Source organism: Caloenas nicobarica, chromosome 14 (genome assembly GCF_036013445.1).
Source record: "Caloenas nicobarica isolate bCalNic1 chromosome 14, bCalNic1.hap1, whole genome shotgun sequence".
Classification (NCBI taxonomy): Eukaryota; Metazoa; Chordata; class Aves; order Columbiformes; family Columbidae; genus Caloenas; species Caloenas nicobarica.
The window spans coordinates 3,442,179-3,461,408 of record NC_088258.1 but is presented as its reverse complement, the minus strand read 5'-3'; the positions used below and the strand labels follow the sequence as shown (position 1 = coordinate 3,461,408).

General features: G+C 53.2%; 1 protein-coding gene across 1 annotated transcript in view; it reads right to left on the bottom strand.

Moving 5' to 3' along the window:
• Positions 1-3,334, bottom strand: part of LOC135994558 (ATP-sensitive inward rectifier potassium channel 12) — a 34,478-nt gene extending 31,144 nt beyond the window's left edge. The window contains exon 1 of the mRNA XM_065645162.1: positions 2,800-3,334. The gene's annotated coding sequence lies outside the window, so the exon portion shown is untranslated. The remainder of the gene's footprint in view (positions 1-2,799) is intronic.
• Positions 3,335-19,230: the final 15,896 nt, after the last annotated feature.

The window sequence follows — 19,230 nt, the reverse complement described above, 5'->3', positions numbered from 1 at the left end:
ACCCACTGTGCTCTGCTCCCCAGGGTGCAGGGGCTCTCTGAGCCCCTTAATGCTCATTTTTTCTCACCTTTCCCCCATTTCAGACACGTCGGGCACAGGGCAACCAGACAGGTGGGCACGGGGACACCTGGGGTCCCCCAGGAAGGACAGAGGGCCAGGTTCATGGTCTGGAACAGGGACACAGGTCCTTCACCAGCCAGTATCCCCACGCTCGGAGGATAATTCCCAGCTCCTGCAGCAAGCTGGCAGCAGGAGGAACGGGTGCAAGCCGGGCTGGGTTCCCCCTTCTCGCCCACAAGAGCCAACCCTTGCCCTGCACTATCAAACCCGAACCACCTGGACCTCAGCCAAGGGGCATGGAAAGCCTGGAAAGGGGCTCGGGTCCAGGCGCCACCTCCTCAGGGCTGGGGACCCCAAAAGCAGTGCCGGGAAAGATGCAACCATGAACTCTGCAGAAACCACAGACAAACCTCTGGGCTTGGAGCCATTCACCAGCCTGGCCCCCCTGGCTGTTGGGGGGGGATGCTGCTCCCTCCATGGGGATACAGCACCTGCACCCTGAGGGAACCCCCAGAATGGGGGCTAAAGGAGGTGGCCGAGGCCACGCAGGGCCCAGCGGTGGCGGAGGAGGATGGCACGACATGGCCAGAGCTGCCATCATCGCTTACATAAGGTGCCCGCTCCATGTGTCACACACCCGAGCGGTGACAGGAGAGGGGGACAGATCCGTTCCCCCAGCAATCCCTCATTGCGATGGCGCTCCTGCTCTTTCTAGACACAGCATCCTCAAAAAACTGCTACCTCGTCCCCTTTTCCCCCCCAGCACAGAGGTTGGATGAGGTTCCCATGTCTCTCAAGCACATTTACGCCCTAAAACCTGATGCCGAGTGCGGAGAAAATGTCGAGGTTAAGCTCGCCATGCAGTTTCCCTGACAGCTCCTCCAAAGTTTATCCACAGCAGGGAGAGAAGGGGGAACCCACGGCAAACAGCGGCCGTGCCCGGAGCATCACGGAGCATCACAGCACCGTGCCGTGCGGCCGGGGAACCGCGGCCATCCCACCCCGGCTGGTCTCGGGGGACTCACCATATCCCCCAGGGTCATCTCGGGGCTCCGAAAAAAATCCTCCTTGGCTTCGTAGGTACAGCAAGACTTTCAGGTAAAGAGCAGCAGAGGCAATACAGGATTTCAAAGTATGTCACAGATCAGAGGCAAGAAATAAAGTGGCCTTTAAGGTGTCTTCCCCAGCAAAGCCGTTGTTTTATTAAGCCTCTCCAGTGTGGATGGGAATAGTCGCTGTTATTCCAGGCCTGAAAGGAGCAGGCGAGGATTTTTAAATTTTTTTTTTTTTTTTTGGTAAAGTCTTGTTTTCATTATTTTCTGGTGGCTTCATTGCTTTGTGCTCACACAAAGGGAATTTCACCTGCTGTTCTGAACAAAAGGCCTCGGAAAGTTTTGCAGAGAAGGGGACGAGGGGAAGAAGCTTTACAGAAGCAAAATGAGTTGTTGCAGGGTTTGTTTTGGTGGGGGTATTTTTGTTTGTGGGGTTTTTTGGTTGGTTGGTTGGTTCGGTTTGTTTTGGTTTTTTAAGCAAGCTATAAAGCATCTCCAGCTCTTTGGTGCCTGCAAGAGACCCAGCACGAGCACGCGTGTCCCCTGTCCCCACCAGTGTCACCCCCAGGCTGGGAGCAGGGAGGTCTCTGAGCCCTTTATGAGATTAGGGTTGATTCGGGGTGCAGAGGACGGCTGTGGGAAGGCAACGGGTCGCTTCCCATCTTTTTTTGGACACAAGCAGAATCATCGCCACGCTTTCTAAGAACAGGAAAGAAAAGATCCAGCCCTCGATTGCCAACACCAGTGCAAAACAGGTGGTTCAAAAATCACAAGAGCAGGGGGAGGAAAAACCCATTTTTGGTGATTTTGCGCTCATATTTGCTGCAAAACCGTCCGGGAACGAATGCTGCTAAATACACACCATCTTCCCTCCAACATTCTTTGCTCTATAATTAAGAGAGACTTCTAAAAATACAAATAGCCTCCAGCACCCAGCGAAGGCGTGCAGGTGCTGCTAACTGGAGGTACTTTAGTACAGCTCATTTTCTGGACAATTTTTACTCGCCTGGCTCCCGCTCAGCGCCGATACTATTACAGTGATGCAATTATGCTGCTGCTGCTGCTGTCGTCTCCGGCTTGCTTTGCTTTTTTTTTTCCCCCCCCTGCATTTTGCAATTTGCCTTCGAAGCACATTTTATCCCCCAAGTTCCCGGGCTCAGCCCAGGCATGACCCCCCTGTATAGGCAGATGGGGTTCAAGAGGGTCACACAAGCGTGCATCGCACGCAGGCGTGTATACATATATGTGCACGTGCATAGGGGCATAACCCCGCGTGGGCATGTGCAAAAAAAAAAAAAAAAAAGAAAAGAAAAAAATCCAATGCGCGAAAGTTTTGGCCAAGAAAGCGAACCGGCTGGGGGAAGCGAGCGGGAGCCCCGCACGGCACCGACGCTCCCCGAAAAGCAGCAGCAAACCCTCGCCACACAGGGAGGGGACCCACGGCATTGGCACGGTGACACCGGTCGGCTTTGCAAAATTCAACCCCGGATCGAACCTGGCATTTCGGGTACAGGGGTGAAGGAGGGGGGGAACTTCGCCAGCAAAGCTGCTGCTGCGAAACTTCCCCGTCTTATTTCTCCATTAGGGCTGCAATAGGTGGAAGCGATTGACTCACTATGAGACTGCTGTTTTTGCCTCTGACTTGGGATTAAGACGGAGCCGGAGAAGCTGTGGTGCCGTCACTTACCTCTCACTGCATCCAGCCCCCCCGGGCTGTGGGGCTGCGGGTCCTGGAGAGTTAGCTGGTGAGGGACCCCAGATCCATTCCGGTTTCTCCCAGGACCGACGTTCGGCTGCTGCTTCTTAGGCACAGACCCAACCCCTCCATTCCAACCACAGGGGAAAAAAATATATCTTCTTCCAAAAGAAATAAAATAAATTTTTTTTTAAAAAGGGGGAGGGGGGAGATTGGGAGAAAAAAAAAAAAAAAAAAAAGGAGAACCAAAACCAACACCTTTTTTTCTTGGTTCAGTTTCCTCCTGGAGAAAAAAAATATAGATAAATCCCAGCGACCAAGAGATCCAGACTCAGGTGAATTTAGCTTCAAACTCCCTCTGCGCTTTCAGAGCCTTCACCCTCAAATGGGCTCTGGAAGATGCTGGGGGACCCATCGTCGCCAAAGTGTCATCAAATATCCTCGGGGCTCAACTCCGCTCCTGCCCGGGGAGGGTGCGCGTCTGCCCGGCTCGCTGCCTGCGGTGGAGTTGGCAGGGACCTGCCTGTTTCAGCCTCAGCGTGGAGGGTGGGTGGGTGGGTTGGTTGGTGTGGGTTGGTTTTCTATTTTTTTTTTTTTTTTTTTTTTCTCGCTGCTATTGGTTTTCTTGCTATCTGATCCCGAGCGAGCGCTGCAGCTCGCCGCTTCCCTGCTTTATTTTTTTTTTTTTTTTTTCTTTCCACCAGCCCCCCCCCGCCTCAGCTCCCAGCCTTTTTGACAGGGAATGAAACACAGACACCCAGTGAGACGAGCTCCGGCTTCTACAAAGCTCCACTCCCTCCTACCGCCTTTGTCCGTGAACAGCAACTCCTCCAACTCTGCCCGTAGACACCACAGAACCTCCGCATCAGCACTTTCCTAATGGCTGCTTCGCCCGAGTCCTTCAGCCCTTCTTCTTCTTCCTCGCTTCCTCTTCTCCACCTTGATGGCTTCCGCTTGCTTTTTTCTCTATCCCGGTCCTGGCTCCGACAGCCACAACCGCGATGAAGCGACAGCCCTTTCCCGACGGATCCAGCTCAGCTCCCCCCCGCACCGGTTGCTGCGGTCGGGGGGTTGCGGCCCCCGCAGTCCATCACTGGCCCTTCTGGGCGCCTTCCACGAAAAATCGATGGCGGGGACCGTGTGCCCAGAGGCTTCGCTCCACTTTCGGCTGGTTTATGGGGTCTGCGTGTGTGTGGAGAGGAGCCGGGGGCAGAGGGAGGGCTGGGCATTGAAGCCACTTCTTTTTATTGCGGGTGGGGATGGTTGGGTTTTTTTTGTCCTTAAGATTGATTGGAGTCCAAGTTTATTTCTTGGTGATGAGCATTATTTTAAGCCTTTGGGAGGCTTTGGGTGTCTCCAGGTCACCCTGTCCTAATAACAGCGAGGCCTTTTTAGAGAGGGTCGGCGTGAAACCCTGCTCCATCAGCTTTTCCCCCCTGCACGGAGGGGAGCGGGTGGCAGAGGGGATGCTGCAGTGGGCTCACAACCCTGCTGGCTTCCAGCCAGAGAAAGATGCAAACCAGCCACCATCTGTAATTTTTGCTAGATTGCCTCCACACTCGGTTGCCCACAAGATCCCAGGGCTGCTGTCTGCTCCTTTTTGGGGATTCAGGGGAAAAAAAAAAAAAAAAAAAAAAAAATCACAACCAGGAGACCTCCAGGCTCAACACTACTCAGCTTGGCTGTCGCACAGCCAACAGGTGACATAAAAACTATAAAAGGTCACATAAAAACTATAAAGCTCGCCAGCACATGAAGAAGCTGCCTTCCCACCCGCGCCATCTCCCTTTCACATCACCTCTCGCCCCTTTCCAGTCTTCGCTTCACTCTTCTCCATCTCCCACCACGGGTTTGGGACCGGTAATCCGTCTCTCTTCCCTTCAGCAGCATCCCGGAGCAGTGACCCTCCTCGTCCCCAGCTCCCATCCTCTCCCCACCACGGTGATAAAGCATCATGCTTCCCCTCACCATTCCCAAACACCCCCAAACTCCAGAGCATCTCAGGGCGATGGTCGCAGCGCTGCCTCCTCTCCCTGCTCGCTTGCCCCATCTCACCCCATTGCACCCACCCCACAAATACTGGATTTTAACCAACACTGGGTGTAAAGCGCTGCAGGACCCCAAACATATGCTCTCTTCTACCTATCGGGTACCCCTTTGCACCCCGGATTCCTCCTCTCCTGCCCCCCATGCTGCTCATCACTCATGGGAACCTTTCCAAATCCTGCCCCCCACACCAGTGCCCAGCCCCAGGCTCCCCACGCCCGGCCCCCCCAGCTCCCTCCAGCAATAAATGTAATTAACGCACTGGGCAGCCCGGAAATTGGCTGCAGGGCTGGGGCAGCACTGGCCACGGGCCAGGGCCAGGCAGCAAGGCACCTTCCAGGACGGGGGGGAAACAGCCATGGGGACCCCGTCCTGTCTCCGTCTCATCTGTTGCATCCCAACACGGTGCTCTGATGGTGCCAATTTGGAGCTGCATGGGCAGGGTGTCGCTCCAGCAAAGCGGCAAGTGGGAGATGTTTGGGGCTTGTATGGAAGGGGAGATGTGGGCGCCCTGGGGGGTTGCAGCCCTTGGGGCTGGCAGAAGAGAGCTGGGCAGCCCAAACTGCTGAGGCTGGTGTTCTCGTCACCCTGCCATGCTGGTGGCTTACCCCTCACTCCCAGGTTTGCTATGGGAAACGCAAATAAAATAGCCTGGGATTTTCCATCCCGGCAAGCCCTGGGATACACCCATCCCACCAGGGGAGCAGAGAGGATCCCCGTGTTTTTTGCCATCGGCTCTGGGCGCTGCTGCCCCGGGGCTGGGGAGAGCCATGGGGAAGCCCATCACCCTCGGCACAGTGTGTGGGTGCAGGACTGCAGCCCCGGGGAGCCCCATGACCCAGGGAGGTCTTGCCTGGGGAACAGCTCGGGTCAGGATCTGTCCTCACCCTGCAGCCAGACCAGCCTTGGCAGTTCCCTCGGGAGCCGTCGGAGCAAGGAAAGGAGGGCGAGAGGGCGAAACGGGGCGGTGGGTGCACCCCGGCGGGGTCTCTGGCGGGTCTGTTCCTGCAGCGCGGCTGCACAAGGCTGCGAGCATCTCAGCGCAGAGCCATTAGGGCTAATTTAATCAAGACGGATGGCCCGATTGGAGGGCTGCCGCCCATAAATCCCGCACTCGCGCTGCATTAGTGTCAGGGCTCCTGGAGGAAGAGGCCGAGGGGGAGGCGAGGGAGGAGCGGGGCTGGGGAAACCTGCTAAGTCACCCATCACACGGGGCTGCTCGAACAAGGTGCCACCACCGTGGCGTGGTCCCCATCCCGTGGTGAGAAGTCTGGCCCTGGAACACAACCTGAAATCCTCCAGACCCTCCAAAATCCCCACAGCTGGAGAGGACGGGATTTCAAGTAACCTGGTTTTGCTGAACCCCAAAAGGTGCGGGGCTGTTCACAAATTCCGCACACCAAGGCAAGGGTTTGTTCCTGTGGGAATCTCCCCAGCTTGGTCCAGGGGGTTTTGCAGCAGGAGGTAGACAGGGTGGGGGGAGATATAGGCTTCAAGCCCCACAGTAGATCCCAATACACCAAGACTCAAAAGTACAAGCTGAGAAAGACCCAAGGCTGATGGATGCAGCATCCACCTCAGAATCCAGCTGAGACACCCCAAACTCAAGCCATACCAGCCTACCATGGGGCTGCAGAACATCCCCATGGGATGCCAGCTCCGCTCTCCCAGCTCCCTTCCCACCTCTGCTCCTAAAAAGGCCATATTTTGGCTCTGGGTGATGACCCAAAACAGCCATGTCCCCCTGTCCCCATGCATCGAGAAACACACATGCCACTGTGCCACATGAGCCGAGTCAGGAAATAAGCTCTCATCTATCAAAGTTAAAAATAGCCATTATCTGTGCCATTAACACGCGTTACCCCTGACTCTCCGGCTGACCAAGCTGGCTCCCATCTCACTGCCCGCCCACCGAGGCCACCGTGCTCCCAGCCGAAAAACCGGCCGTGGGGAAGGGACCGGCCGGCTGCTGCCATCTGCTCCGGGCACCGGCATCGCTGTTGGCGTGGGATGCTGGCTCTGCCAGGCGATGCGAAGGGCCAAGTCCTGGTGGGTTTCGGGAAGACAACGGGCCAGGGGATGCGGCTGATGGATGGGAGGATGGCGTGGGTTTGTGAGCATCACTCTCACCCCCAGAGCTCTCACAGAGGCTGCATGGTCTCCCAGCAGGGGAGAAAACAGGGGTGCTGGCGCAGTGCAGAAGAAAAGGTGCTTGTGCGATAAGGATGGGGGTTACTAGGGGGATCTCAGCCTCGGAGAGTGGCTGAGGACATCAAGGAGCAGTTGGATGACCGAAAGATGGATGCTCAGACCAAGCCTCCATGTCCGGTGCATCTCCAGGATTATGCCAACAGCCGGTTAGCAGGCAGCACGACCGAAATAGCTCAGGGAAGCTGAACTCCATGCACAAGCAGCAATGAACCGTGGCACTGCCATAGATTTATCTGGAAAAAGGAGAGCACGCATCCCTGTGCACGTCTGGGTTCTGGCTGTGCTTCAGGGAGGGAGCTGGCTGCCGGCAGGAGGAGCACGGCAGCTGAGACCAGTGCTTGTCGTGCTTTCATGAGACCACACGCAAGGTCCTGGGGACCAGAAAGTGCTGATGGGGACAAGAATCAGCCACTGCCATGCAGGGGTGCAGAGCAGATCTTCACAGGCTGGGTACGAGCAGCACCATGCCCAGCAGACCCAGCTCCCTGAGCTCGGCACCTTTGCATCCAGCCTCCCAGAAAATAAAAGCAAAGGCAGGATTGGGCCTGAGGAGTAACCAGCCAGGAGTAACAGCCTATCCCATGAAAAGCCATGGAGCAGGTGAGCCATTTCTCCCCCTAAACGGCTGGCACAGGGAAAAAAGACATTTGTATTTCTGCCAGCCGACAAAATGAGACACCACTTGTAGCCAGTGAAACTCTGCAGATTTTGCTAATAAAGGATTGCTCCGTCCAGCTTCCAGCTGGATTCCAGCCCCAGCCACAACGCAGACACTGCCGGCATGGGCCATCGCATCCCAGCGCTGGTGTCCCTAAGCCCCGTGACACGCTGCAGCTTCAGGCTCGCTGCAGACTCAGGCACTGCCCCATGGCAGGGCCATAGCTCCCATGCTGAGGTTTGCTCCCACCCTGTGTTTGCCGTGAGGACTGTGCTGCTGGGATTGCACCGCAACCCTCGGGAGACTGCAAGACATCTCAGGAAATTTCCCCTTTGTATTCAGCTTAATTTCACCCATTAGAGCTTGTTTCGGCAGGGTCCCCAGGGAATATCGCTCCCCAGCATCCTCCTCTGACTCTTCCTCTACTTCTCTCCTCCTTCACACACACACTGCTTGCCTCAGGGAGGATGGTCCTTGCTCCATCATGAGCAATGCTGGCCCAGGCAATCATAACCTCCATAAAACATGAGCCTACACCACCCCAGGTATGGCATGTCCGTTTTCCACATGGTTGTGATAGTCTTTTTTTAGGACTTCAAAGGCGCCGACCCTGCCTTACTGCATGCAAAGAGGTTGAGCCCGGGTCTGTGGAACAAATGCTTGAGGAGAACTTGGCCAAGACATCACACCATGGCTAGAGGTGGGAGCCCGGTCCTTATCTGCAGTGGAAGAGCAGAAAAAGAGCCAGTTTGGGAAAACCAGTGCCTTCAGCATGCCACCACCCCAAGAACAGGCCAGAGACTATGTCACGCTGGGATCCTGCCCAGAAAATATAGGACAATGCAGGAGGCAAGAAGCTTATCTGTTGCTGTTGTGACCTGCAGTGTTTGGGGGCAGGATTTGGGGCAGCAGATGGGATTTCCTAGACCTCGTGCATAAGCCCAGCACCAGCTCCACTTCCCGGGCCAGCTGGGATGAACACAGCTCTGGTATTTTACCATGGGATGCTCCAAAAGGAACAGCAAAGGGAGGCTACCCTGGCCTCATAGCAGCCAGGATAAACCTTCAATCCCCTTTCTGCTCTCCTCACTTCCCAACCAGTGCCCCGTTTCCCTTTCTCTCACCCCCAGGGTGGATTATTTTAGGACAGGGAGGAGGAAAGAGCAGCGGTGGCCAGATTGATGGCTGCTCATAGCAGAGCCCATGAGGGCTGGACATCCCAGGGGTCAGACGGGCTCCTCATGTAACCCAGAGCCTTCCCCAAAGGGCTCAAAGCAACTGAAGGGCCCAGCCGGCTTCTTACATAAATGACCTCAGGACAGCGCCTCCGAGACCACTGGACCAGAGAGCAGATGCTCTGAAGCAAAATCCACCCCATCCCGAGCAGACGTCACCTAATCAGCACGTTGGCTCCTTCCCAAGATGGTCTTGGGGCACACAGTAAATATCTTACATAAGCATCTCTGGCCTGGGGTCAGGATGAGTTCAACCCTAATATACAGTGATGTCCTCCTGGACAGAGGCACCAGGGGTGGCCCCAGGGGCCAGAAGGGGCTTTCTCCAGCATGGACCTGTTATACAGTTGTAGGACCCCTTGGTGCACCATCTCCACAGCTTTAGCAGAGGAGGTTCCAGGAGAAAGCCTGGTGTCTAGAGAAGAGCCACGCACCCCCAGTGGTGAAAAAGGACAGAAGAGGGGGTCAAAATGACAAGTCACACCTGCCCTCAACTTATTTGTCCTCCAGGACTTGGTAGCTGGGTACACAGCTGGAGAGAGCTTGGAGAGCCCAGCACCCCTCCACAGCAAGGCCAGTCCGTCCAGCCCAACCATCACTGGCCCAACCTTAAGCACCGAACCAGGACTCACTCTTACCACTTGGGGAGTGTCAGGTCCCAATTCTGCTGCAGGTTAACCCCCTAAATTTCTCAGCATGACCAGAGGCACAAGAGACATCCTTCATTTTTGTCGTGAACAGCATCCTGGAGCCCACTGGGGCTGAGGGATGGGAGAGCTCATAGACACAGCCAGGGGTAGGAGCAGCCAGGCTGCGGAGGATGGATAACCCATGATTTAGGTGCTATAGATGCTCATCTGTGCTGGCCTTTCCTCCGGGCTGCTCCACGAGGTGGAAACTGAGGCAAGGGCTATGCTAGCAGATGCTAATTTCCTTTTCAATGCCTTCCCTCTGGCCTCACATCTCCAAGGGGTTTACCCACATGTCTGTACAGGGTTCTTGGTTTGTTTGGTTTTTTTTTAAAAAAAAAAAAAAAAGTGCAGACTTGAGCCCCACTATTGCCTTTACCTGCCAGCACCAGGCTTGGAGGACTTTCCCATCCCTAGGACATCACCTTTCTGCCAAAGCAGATCACACAGGAGCACGTCGGGTTCAGACACCAGCAGGAGGGGAATGCTCAGGTGCGTGGGCAGCAACCAGCCCAGGGAGCAGACAGGACACGACCTGTCCCAGCGTCCCTGCTCGTCTCTGACAGGTCACTTCAGCACTGCAGCCACCCACAACCCGTCCCCATCTTTCACAAAAGGCGTTTCACACCAGCCCTCACTGCTAAATAAATGAGAGTTCCTGGGAGAAGAGGAGAGTCCTCCCCCTGCTATAGCAGCGTGGGCCTTAAATTTTGTCCTGATGGGCTGGGAATTTGGCTGCCACCAGATATATATGCACATGTGAAAGCAGAAATGTACATATATGTTCTTCCCTAAGGACTGCAGCCAGCAGGCTAGGGCTGCCCCCCACGCCGGGCACTCTGCACTTCTCAAAGATACTTCTTTAGATTTTCTTGACTATTTTTATCCTCTTTTTCCACCCATTCTGGATGATAAAAGACAAAGCAGCAAAGGGCTTCCCAGAGCCCAGGTCCAAGACCCCTCATCTCCCTTGATGTAAGGGAGATTCCCAGTGTAAATTTTTATCTTGATTAGCAGGAGTCAAACTGTGCCTCTCCCCAGGGGATCTTCCACCTCTACTCCATTAAAGAAAACTAAGAAGTGTTTTAAAACTCCAATGTTTAACAAGGCAGCTGCAGGGAGGCTACTTGAGTGATTGAGTTTTTACCTGGCCCTTACAGACAAGCTAAAGTACTTAACATAGAAATGAGGTTTAGTCACAGCAAGGCATATGGGATTAGAGTCAGCTGGAAAAACTCTGATGGAACCACATTCCTCCAGAATATGCACTCCTGTCAAAATTAAAATGCTTTGTAAGATTGAATAGGTTTAGCCAGAAATTCATTTTCTGAAGAAAATCAGGTAGCAGGGACAAGAAAATAAGTTGAATGCAAAAAAAAGTGTGCTTTTTCTTTTGAGCCATACTGATGTACGTGCTGTTGGGGAGGTTTTTGTTTGTTTGCTTATGGTTTCTTTGTTCAGTTGTTTTGTTTGCTTTGTTTTTTGTTGCTTTGGGTTGTGGGTTGGTTTGTTTTTTGGTTTTTTTAAAAGTTGTACATTACTCAGGGAGGAACCGTTTTCTGATTACAAATTTACCCAAACTCAGAAATTCCCCCTTCCCTGCTGCATCACAAGCCGGTAGCCCTGAAGACACAAGAGATGTTCCACGAGAGATGTTTGCTCGGACTCTAAGGCCAGCACAACCCAATAAAAACACGCTATCGAAACCTACCTGGAGTGAGCCTGGGGAGGCAAGGGAAGCCCAGCGGGACCCAAACAAGCAGTGTAATTGCAAATAGAGTGATTAATTTTAGGAAACAATTTTTCCCAGAAAGGCTTCTTGGACATTGGAACAGGCTGCCCAGGGCGGTGGTGGAGTCACCATCCCTGGAGGGGTTGGACAGATGTAGACGAGGTTCTCAGGGACATGGGGCAGTGCCAGGGGTGGGTTAACAGTTGGACTCAATGATATTGAGGGGCTTTTCCAACTAAAGTGATTCTGTGATTCTACAGCATAAGCATCAGCCCATATTACAGCAAAACCCCTTCCCCAGGCCATGGAGGGGCTGCACGATATACAAGAGGGTTTTTTGGGGAAAAAAAAACCCAAGAGCCCATGGTCCAAGGGAGCAAATTCCCAGTTATCCTCCAGCCCTGTTACCCACTCACTGCTGTTCAAAACTAAGGAGGGTTTGTGCTGGACCTCAGGCTGGGGGGTGGCCACGAACCCTCTGACTACTGTAAGCCCAGCTATGTGCCCAGCCATCCAAATCAAGCTGTATTGGGGATTTTTGTTTGTTTTGGTTCCCCCCTCCCCTTGCTTTGGGATGAGAGGACCTTTATAAATGATTTCCGCTTAATCTCATTGCCAAGCGGACGTCGCTGGGTTCTGCCATCACATCATGCTCTGAAGACAGATAGAGTTTTCTGCCCGGGCTTAAAAAGAACATTGTTTGCAGAACAGAGCGAACAACACGTGAAAAGGCGAAGAAGGAAAAAAAAAAATCTGTGATGTTTACTGGATGAAAAACTCGCTCGTTTGTTTGGACGAGGATTCTCAGCACGTACAACCTCAGGAACAAAAGGAGATGCTTGTTCTTTGCCGTGTTTGTGGTAGGAGTCCTGTAAATATTCAGGGGTGTTTGTGCTGCACAGATCACCTACCTGCCTCCAGAAGCTGCTCCCAGCACCCCCAAAAATCACTGCTGAGGGGTCCAACCCTCACACAGTCCCCATCCCCAAACCCCTTACATTCCATAGGAAATAAACAGCCTGTTCAAATAGAAGTAACCACAAAAATAAAATTCCTTTGGGCAGAAGTTTTAAGAAGAAACACGGCTCTGTTTGACCTTGCTGGTACTCAACAAGATGTAGGTAAAATATTTTACTTGCCAGGTCACTAATCCCCACACGCAGCATTTCAATATTTGTATTGCTGTGGACTTATCACTTTCTGAAGCTGCGGGGGAGCAAGAAATAGCTGTGTGGATGGATGGGCTAGTAATCTCTGCCAAAATACAGTGCTGGATACAACTGCTCAGGATGAATGGTTGTGACTGCAGGGAGAAGGGAGTTGAGCAGGGGAGAGTTGCTGCTTCACCAGCTGCATTTCTCATCGGATTCAGCGCTTCTGCCACCTACCCAGAACCACAGCTGCATCCTCCAGTGTCCAAGCACAACTGTCCCGACCTACGCAGGCAGCACATACAGCTCAAATACACCCTTCGAACCCCCCCGTCCCATCACTGTCTGGAAACTCAGAGCAAAACATTTCGGTTTATTTTGGTAAGCAATTAGTGAAGCAGCCCCACCGGTGCGAGCTCCTGCAAGTATCTCACAGGCTCGGGAGCATCTCTCCGGAGCTCACACACCTGCAATGCAGCCACCTCTGGGCTGCAGCACTCCCTGCAACTCAAGACTCCTTCAGCAGGGAAAGAACTAGCAAATTGCATGGATGCTTCCTGAGGAATGTGAAGAGATGTAATTACACATGCTGGAATTTGGCTCGCACCAAAAAAAATAAAACCAACAAAAAACCACACAACAAAACCCACCAAAACAAAACAAACCCCAACAAAACAAACCACAAAAACCACAACAAAAAAAAAAACTACAGCAGGAGCCACAGCTCCTGGGTCATGCAGGGACAGGCAGGAGGCAAGAGGACCCTGAATCATCAACTCCAGACCCCGCCATCACCAGCAACCATGTCACATAATCCAATTCGGAAATCTCTCATGGAAATCTTAAAATTAGCTCAATTTTCTGCCCTCCCACCGCTGCTGGCATCCTGCTTTGTAGCTGCCTCCTTGTGACAGCCCTGAGGATGCTCCAGTCCAGGAGCTCCCACCTCGGGATGAGCTTCCCCACGTGTCGGGGCACAGGGAGGTCCCACACAGTCACACATCACCTTGGGGCTGGTTTCAACCAACGTTAGCTCAGTGACAGCATGTCTAGAGGAGAAAGAAAACGGAGAGGGAAAAAGTGTGGCACAGAAAGCATTGCATTTTCAGGCCAGAATTAAAAGGTCAATTACTTTATAATCTCTCAAGTACAGGAACACTCTTGCTCATTCAAACAGGGCTTAACAAGGCCAGATCCTGGCCCAGAACAGAGATGTTGCTGCAGACCCGAGAACAAATAATAAATTCTGATGAAGACAGAGGTTGCATCGTTAAAAAGGAGCGGGCTGGATTCTGGCCTTATATCTACCCCCGTAAATCCTGGACAAAGGATTTTCTAGATTACGTATTCACATTCCTTTCCCTGTTTCTTCATTAAATAGCACACAGCGTACACCGGAGCAATCAGCCCAGGCGTGCAAAGAGCAGGCAGCCAGTGCTTTGGACCTCAGGGCTATCCAGAGAAGAAGATACCCTGGGGAAAGAAAAGACTGAGGGGGATTTTTTCCCTTTTCCCCAGTTGTCAGGGAGGATGTGCCTTTGCTTCTCTATGGTGGATAGAAAGCTCAAGTGGTGATACCGGCAGCCCACGAGGTTTGATGCACAGCAAGGAGTTGGGCAATTTTTCTTGGCTGCAAAAGAGACCTGGGACATGATGGTGTCTGCTGGGGCATCATTTGGAGGTGCTTCATTTTTAGCCTCACTTTCACAAACAAGAAGAAAACTTTTTTTAAAAAATGCTATTTATTTTCTCCTCTCCTTAGACTCAATTCATGAAAATCTGTTCCTCGGACACCTGATAGCAAGGGATTCTCTAGCTTCGGGATGCAGGAGGATGGAAGAGGCTGTGCCTGCTGGGATACAAGGCTCATACCCATCCTTTGCTCCGTTTCCCCCACATTTGGCCACTGCAAAGGGAGCATCTTGCTGGCAAAGCCATATGTGTAACTGCACAAAGCCCATCCCATGGAGAACACAGCACAGGTTACAAGAGAGGATGCTGCTCTCTGGACCGGGCTGGTCCTTCCGTACATGAAATCTCACCAGTATCCCACGGGTACAATTATCAAATAGGAGAGTTAGTCATCCTGACCCAAAGCCATTAGTTACAAAACAGGGATGAGGCCTTAAAGCTTTTATGCTTGAGCATGTTAGCTCAGCCCTTTAGGGAACTCTTGAAGTGCCAGAGCATCTAATCTCTGCAAATCACTTTTATTCTGCCTTGCTCTGGGTTTTCCTTTTTAATCAACATAATCTTTATTCATGAGGTGTGTTGCTGCATTACAGGAACACCCAGATCCTGAGCATCAGGCTCAGGGAACGGAAACTGGGGAAACTTGGTGTTTGTTCCAGCCAGGGCTTAAGGCCTGGAGCCATTTATCTGGACTCGTGGCAGGCACTAGCACTCCTCCGTGTCCCGGCAGGGAGGAGGAGGAGGTGGGGAATGGCCCAAGCACGTACAAGACAAGTGCTACACCCGAGGCTGGCACGCTTTGATCAGTACATCTCATCACTATATTTAATCAGCAAGGTCCACGCTCGCCTGGCATTGCCGATGGAGCCTTAAAAAAAAAAAAAAAAAAAACCACACACACAAACCAAAATAAGTTCTTTGAAATAAAAATAATAAATTAGAGAGATCAAAGCAATGAGCGACCAGCAAATGACAGCAGTGCAAAGAATAAAGGAAGCGCTAATGGGATTTCAAGGGGAGATGCGGGGCAGGAGGGAGGCTTTGCTCCCAGAGAGTAAAGAGCCGGGATGCCAGGACCCCATGACTTGTCCCACGTGGGCTCAGCCCGTTATCCTGATCCATCGCCACCTAAGGCAGAATTTCATGAGCCGTCTCCAAAAAGGGATGCGGGCAGAGCACAGAGGGGCAGAGCACAGTTTGACACCCAGCACAGGCTCCCGGGAGTGGGCTGGGAAACACCAGCGCCAGCACTTCTGTTTTAGAAAGGTGGCAGCAATTTCCACTCATGCTTCCGTGGAAACAAAGGGCTGTCATTTTGGGTGACCCCGGCCCCAACAAATCAGATCCAAAGAACCCCCAGATTCCCCAGTGCAACTAGTGGGCTCTTACTCGCATCCTCTGAGGATCAGTTTCCACACCCCTCCTCCCCAAAACAAGATCCCAAGGTACTAATGGGATTGTAATTCCTCTAATGAGCTGTAATTAATTAATTACCCTGTTAGCACAAGAGTTTTATATTTTTTTGGCAAGCACAGTGCCATTTTTTAGCTAGAGGGAGGCTCTTCCCCAGCACCATGGGGCTGTGATCGCAGCTGCAGACAAACCCCATCTCGGCACCAAGCACAGTCACTTTTTCCCCTCAGAGATTTTTTTCCCCCTCCACCTCCATCCAACACTGTTTGTAGCTGAGGGAAAGGACCCTGGAAACAGCCGCACAGCCCACAGATCTCCCCCAGGTTACAGGCAGCCAGATCACAAACAGCAGCTCAGAGGGGTCAGAGACAGCTCCTCCAACAGCCCCTTGAGAATATCAACTCACCCTGGCAAATTTAACAAGAAAAACACCCCACAGGCAGAGAAGGAGAGATAGCAGGACCCTCCGTGGTCCTTGCAGGGCAGGAACATGCCTGAATGCACTGACAATGACGCCAAAGCAGCGTCTGAGCTGTATTACGCATCACGGCAGCGCCGGGATGCTCAGAGCCATCCCACAGCCTCCAGTATGCCCAGGACACAGGACTGCACCCATGCACGGTGACAGAGCCCAGACATCTCTCCCAGCTCGGTTTCTCCATCACCTCCACTCTTAATAATTGAAGGACCAGTGTAAAGCCATTAAAGTTTCAGGGCCTGACATGGGCTACTGCTAATTAACCTCACAGAGTGCAGGCAGCGAGGAGCAGGTCCTTGCTCATCTCCCCCCATGGATTTATCCTTCCTGTCCCACAAATTTATGTCTTCCCAGCTCTGCTTTCCAAGACCATCCACCCCACACTACAGGGGAAGTTTTCAAAACATCAAGTGCCTCTAAAAATTTGCAACAGAGTTGGGGCTCTTCCCAGAGAGGGTGGGTTTTTTTTTTTTATAAAACATGCAGCTTTGCACAGAGCCAGCTCTGAGCAAGGGTTACAAGGTACCTTTGGCTGGTTGTGGAGGCTGAACAGGAGGACGCTTCTGCAGGAACAGATGGAGCCGACGTGCCTGGGAGCCAGCCCAGCCCTGCTGCGGTGACAGACTGTCCCACGCCGCCTCCCCCGGCGAGGCTGCACCGAGACCCCCATGCAGGAGCCGGGGTTCGCCAGGGGGCTGAGCCCTGGCACAACTCATCCCACCACCAAACTCCACACCAGACAGCCCTCCTGCTTCTCCTCCAGCATCAACTCACCTTCCTTGTTTCCTCCTATATATAACCAGCAGGCTCGGGAGGACGATGCCTCTCCCCTCGTTAGGCTCAGCTGGGCAGAGTGCATCACCTTCCCTCACTCTCAGCAATTAAGCTAATTGCATCCCCCTGGGTAGCTGATGCTGGTTCCCTGATCATGCAGCCTAGGCTGCCCCAGGACAGAAGGTTCTGGGTTCCTTTGCATTTTGGGGGATATGAGCTCCTTACACTCGTGATGAGATCCTCCAGAAAAAGACTCTTTACACACATTATTTGCTCTTAGAGCCTCATTGAATGTGACTCCAGCCAGGGTAGGTGCAGAGGCAGAGGTTTGGGTTTGGTGGAGCCCTGCCTGTGGACAGCAGGGCCAGGAGGGCTTTGGGGCTGGGAATGGGGGCCAGGAGGGCTCAGGCAGCCCCTTTGACTTCCCTTTGCTTGCTGCATCTCCAAAAACGAACTGCTATTTGCACAGATGAGTGGGGCCATCTGAGCCAAGCCTGTCACCAGAGTCAGGTTTTGGTGTGCCAGGACAGCGGCTCGGCAATTAATCCTCCCCCGTGGCACCGCCTGGGCCAGGGCGCAAGTGAACATTACCTTGATTAAAAGAGATGGGCTTATGCAGCGTTTTGTCCCAGCAAAGCAAGGCAGGACTGTCCCCTGCCATCGAGTCCAGCTCCCTGAATTGCAGGTGACGGTGGGGAGCCCCGCGGGTCCCCAGGACACTGCTCAGCACCCCAGGCCACCCGCTGCTGGACCCTCCCAGGGACCATCCCTCCTTGCCAGGCAGCCAGAGCTTGTTTCCCTCATTAATCCAACATTCGCTCCTCTGAGGATGCTCCTGCTCTTTCAAAGCTTCTCCTGCTTTGCCACCTGCCTTTTCACATGCCACAGACACCAAGGACCCTGTTCTCCCTGCAGTGCCACCGGCCGGGTGCCTGGCCTGGGCAAGCACCAGCATCCCTGGGTGCAACGCTGGAGTAGAGCTAGTGGTGCCACCAGCTGTCTTCTAGCCCAGGTCGTTGTCCCCCTTTGCAGCCTTGTTTCACCACTTTTGGTTTTTTAAAGGGATTTTTTGAGAAGTTTCTTGCACAACAATGTTATAAATGTGATGCTTTGTGTTTTGAAGGCCACCTTCTCGGAGCTGCCCAGGCACAGGACTGCCCTGCTGCAGCCAGCCCTGTCATCCAGGCTGGTCCCATTTGGGCTGGTCTCTCTCCTTCCCATCTCTGGAAGCTGTGGCCACCTCTCACAGGGACCATCCCCAGGTCCTTTTTCCCCTTGTGTTGTTCTTGCACCCGCGTTAATTTGCTTAACACTAAATATTTTATTACCTCTCTGGAAAGTTACTGGGGAGATTTCCTAGAATAGAATCATAAAATCATAGAATCACGGAGTAGTTTGGGTTGAAGGGACCTTCCCAGCTCCCCCAGTGCCCCCCTGCCATGAGCAGGGACATCTGCACCAGCTCAGGTTGCTCAGAGCCCCGTCCAGCCTGGCCTGGGGTGTCTCCAGGGATGGGGCATCCACCACTGCTCTGGCCAACCTAAGCCAGCGTCTCACTAGCCTCAGTGTAAAAAAATTTCTTCCCCGTGTCTAGAAGGAAATAGGACGAATATGAAATACTCAAAGCTGTGAGCGGCTCCTGCAGGTGCACCAAGCCCAGGGGTGGTTGCAGCCACCCTCACCCTGCACAGAGGAGCTTGGCAGAGACTCCAGCCTTTCCAGCTTGTCCAGGTGCCATTGAGCACGTTAGCTGTGCTTGGAATATGGGTTTTTTTATATCATCAGCCCTTTTTATTTGGGCCTCTGACCAAGCCGTGAACTTGCGCTGCTTCACCGGCAGCTGCCAAGATCTGCTCAGCGTCTGCTGGCGGGAGGGCCGTGATGCGCTGCGGCTGCTCGGCTGGCAGACGCCTACCCGCCACTTTTTTGGCAAGGCGATGCTCACCCCCCGAGCACGGCACAGGCTGGCAGGACCCGCCGGGTGGCCCAGGACATGCAGCACTGTGGATGGCTGCAGGGTGGAGAAGGTGGACTCACACCAGCATCTTGGCCCCATGGGCTCCCCGCGATGCCCCAATTCCCTGCACCGGGTGTCAGGATGATAAAGCCGAGCTGAACTCGCCAGAGCAGGTGCAGCACCCGGCCGCTCCCATAATTAATGGCACCGCCAGCACTTGCCTGCCAGACCATGAATAAAACATCTTTTCTGAGGACCCAAACTTTGAAAAATCTCTTTTTTTTTTTTTTTTTTGGTTAATTAAATCTGGTGGGACACTGTGCTTTTATTATTTTCTCCTCCTTAATCGGGGGTAGGAAAGCTGGTTTGGGCCCCCTTCCTTCAGA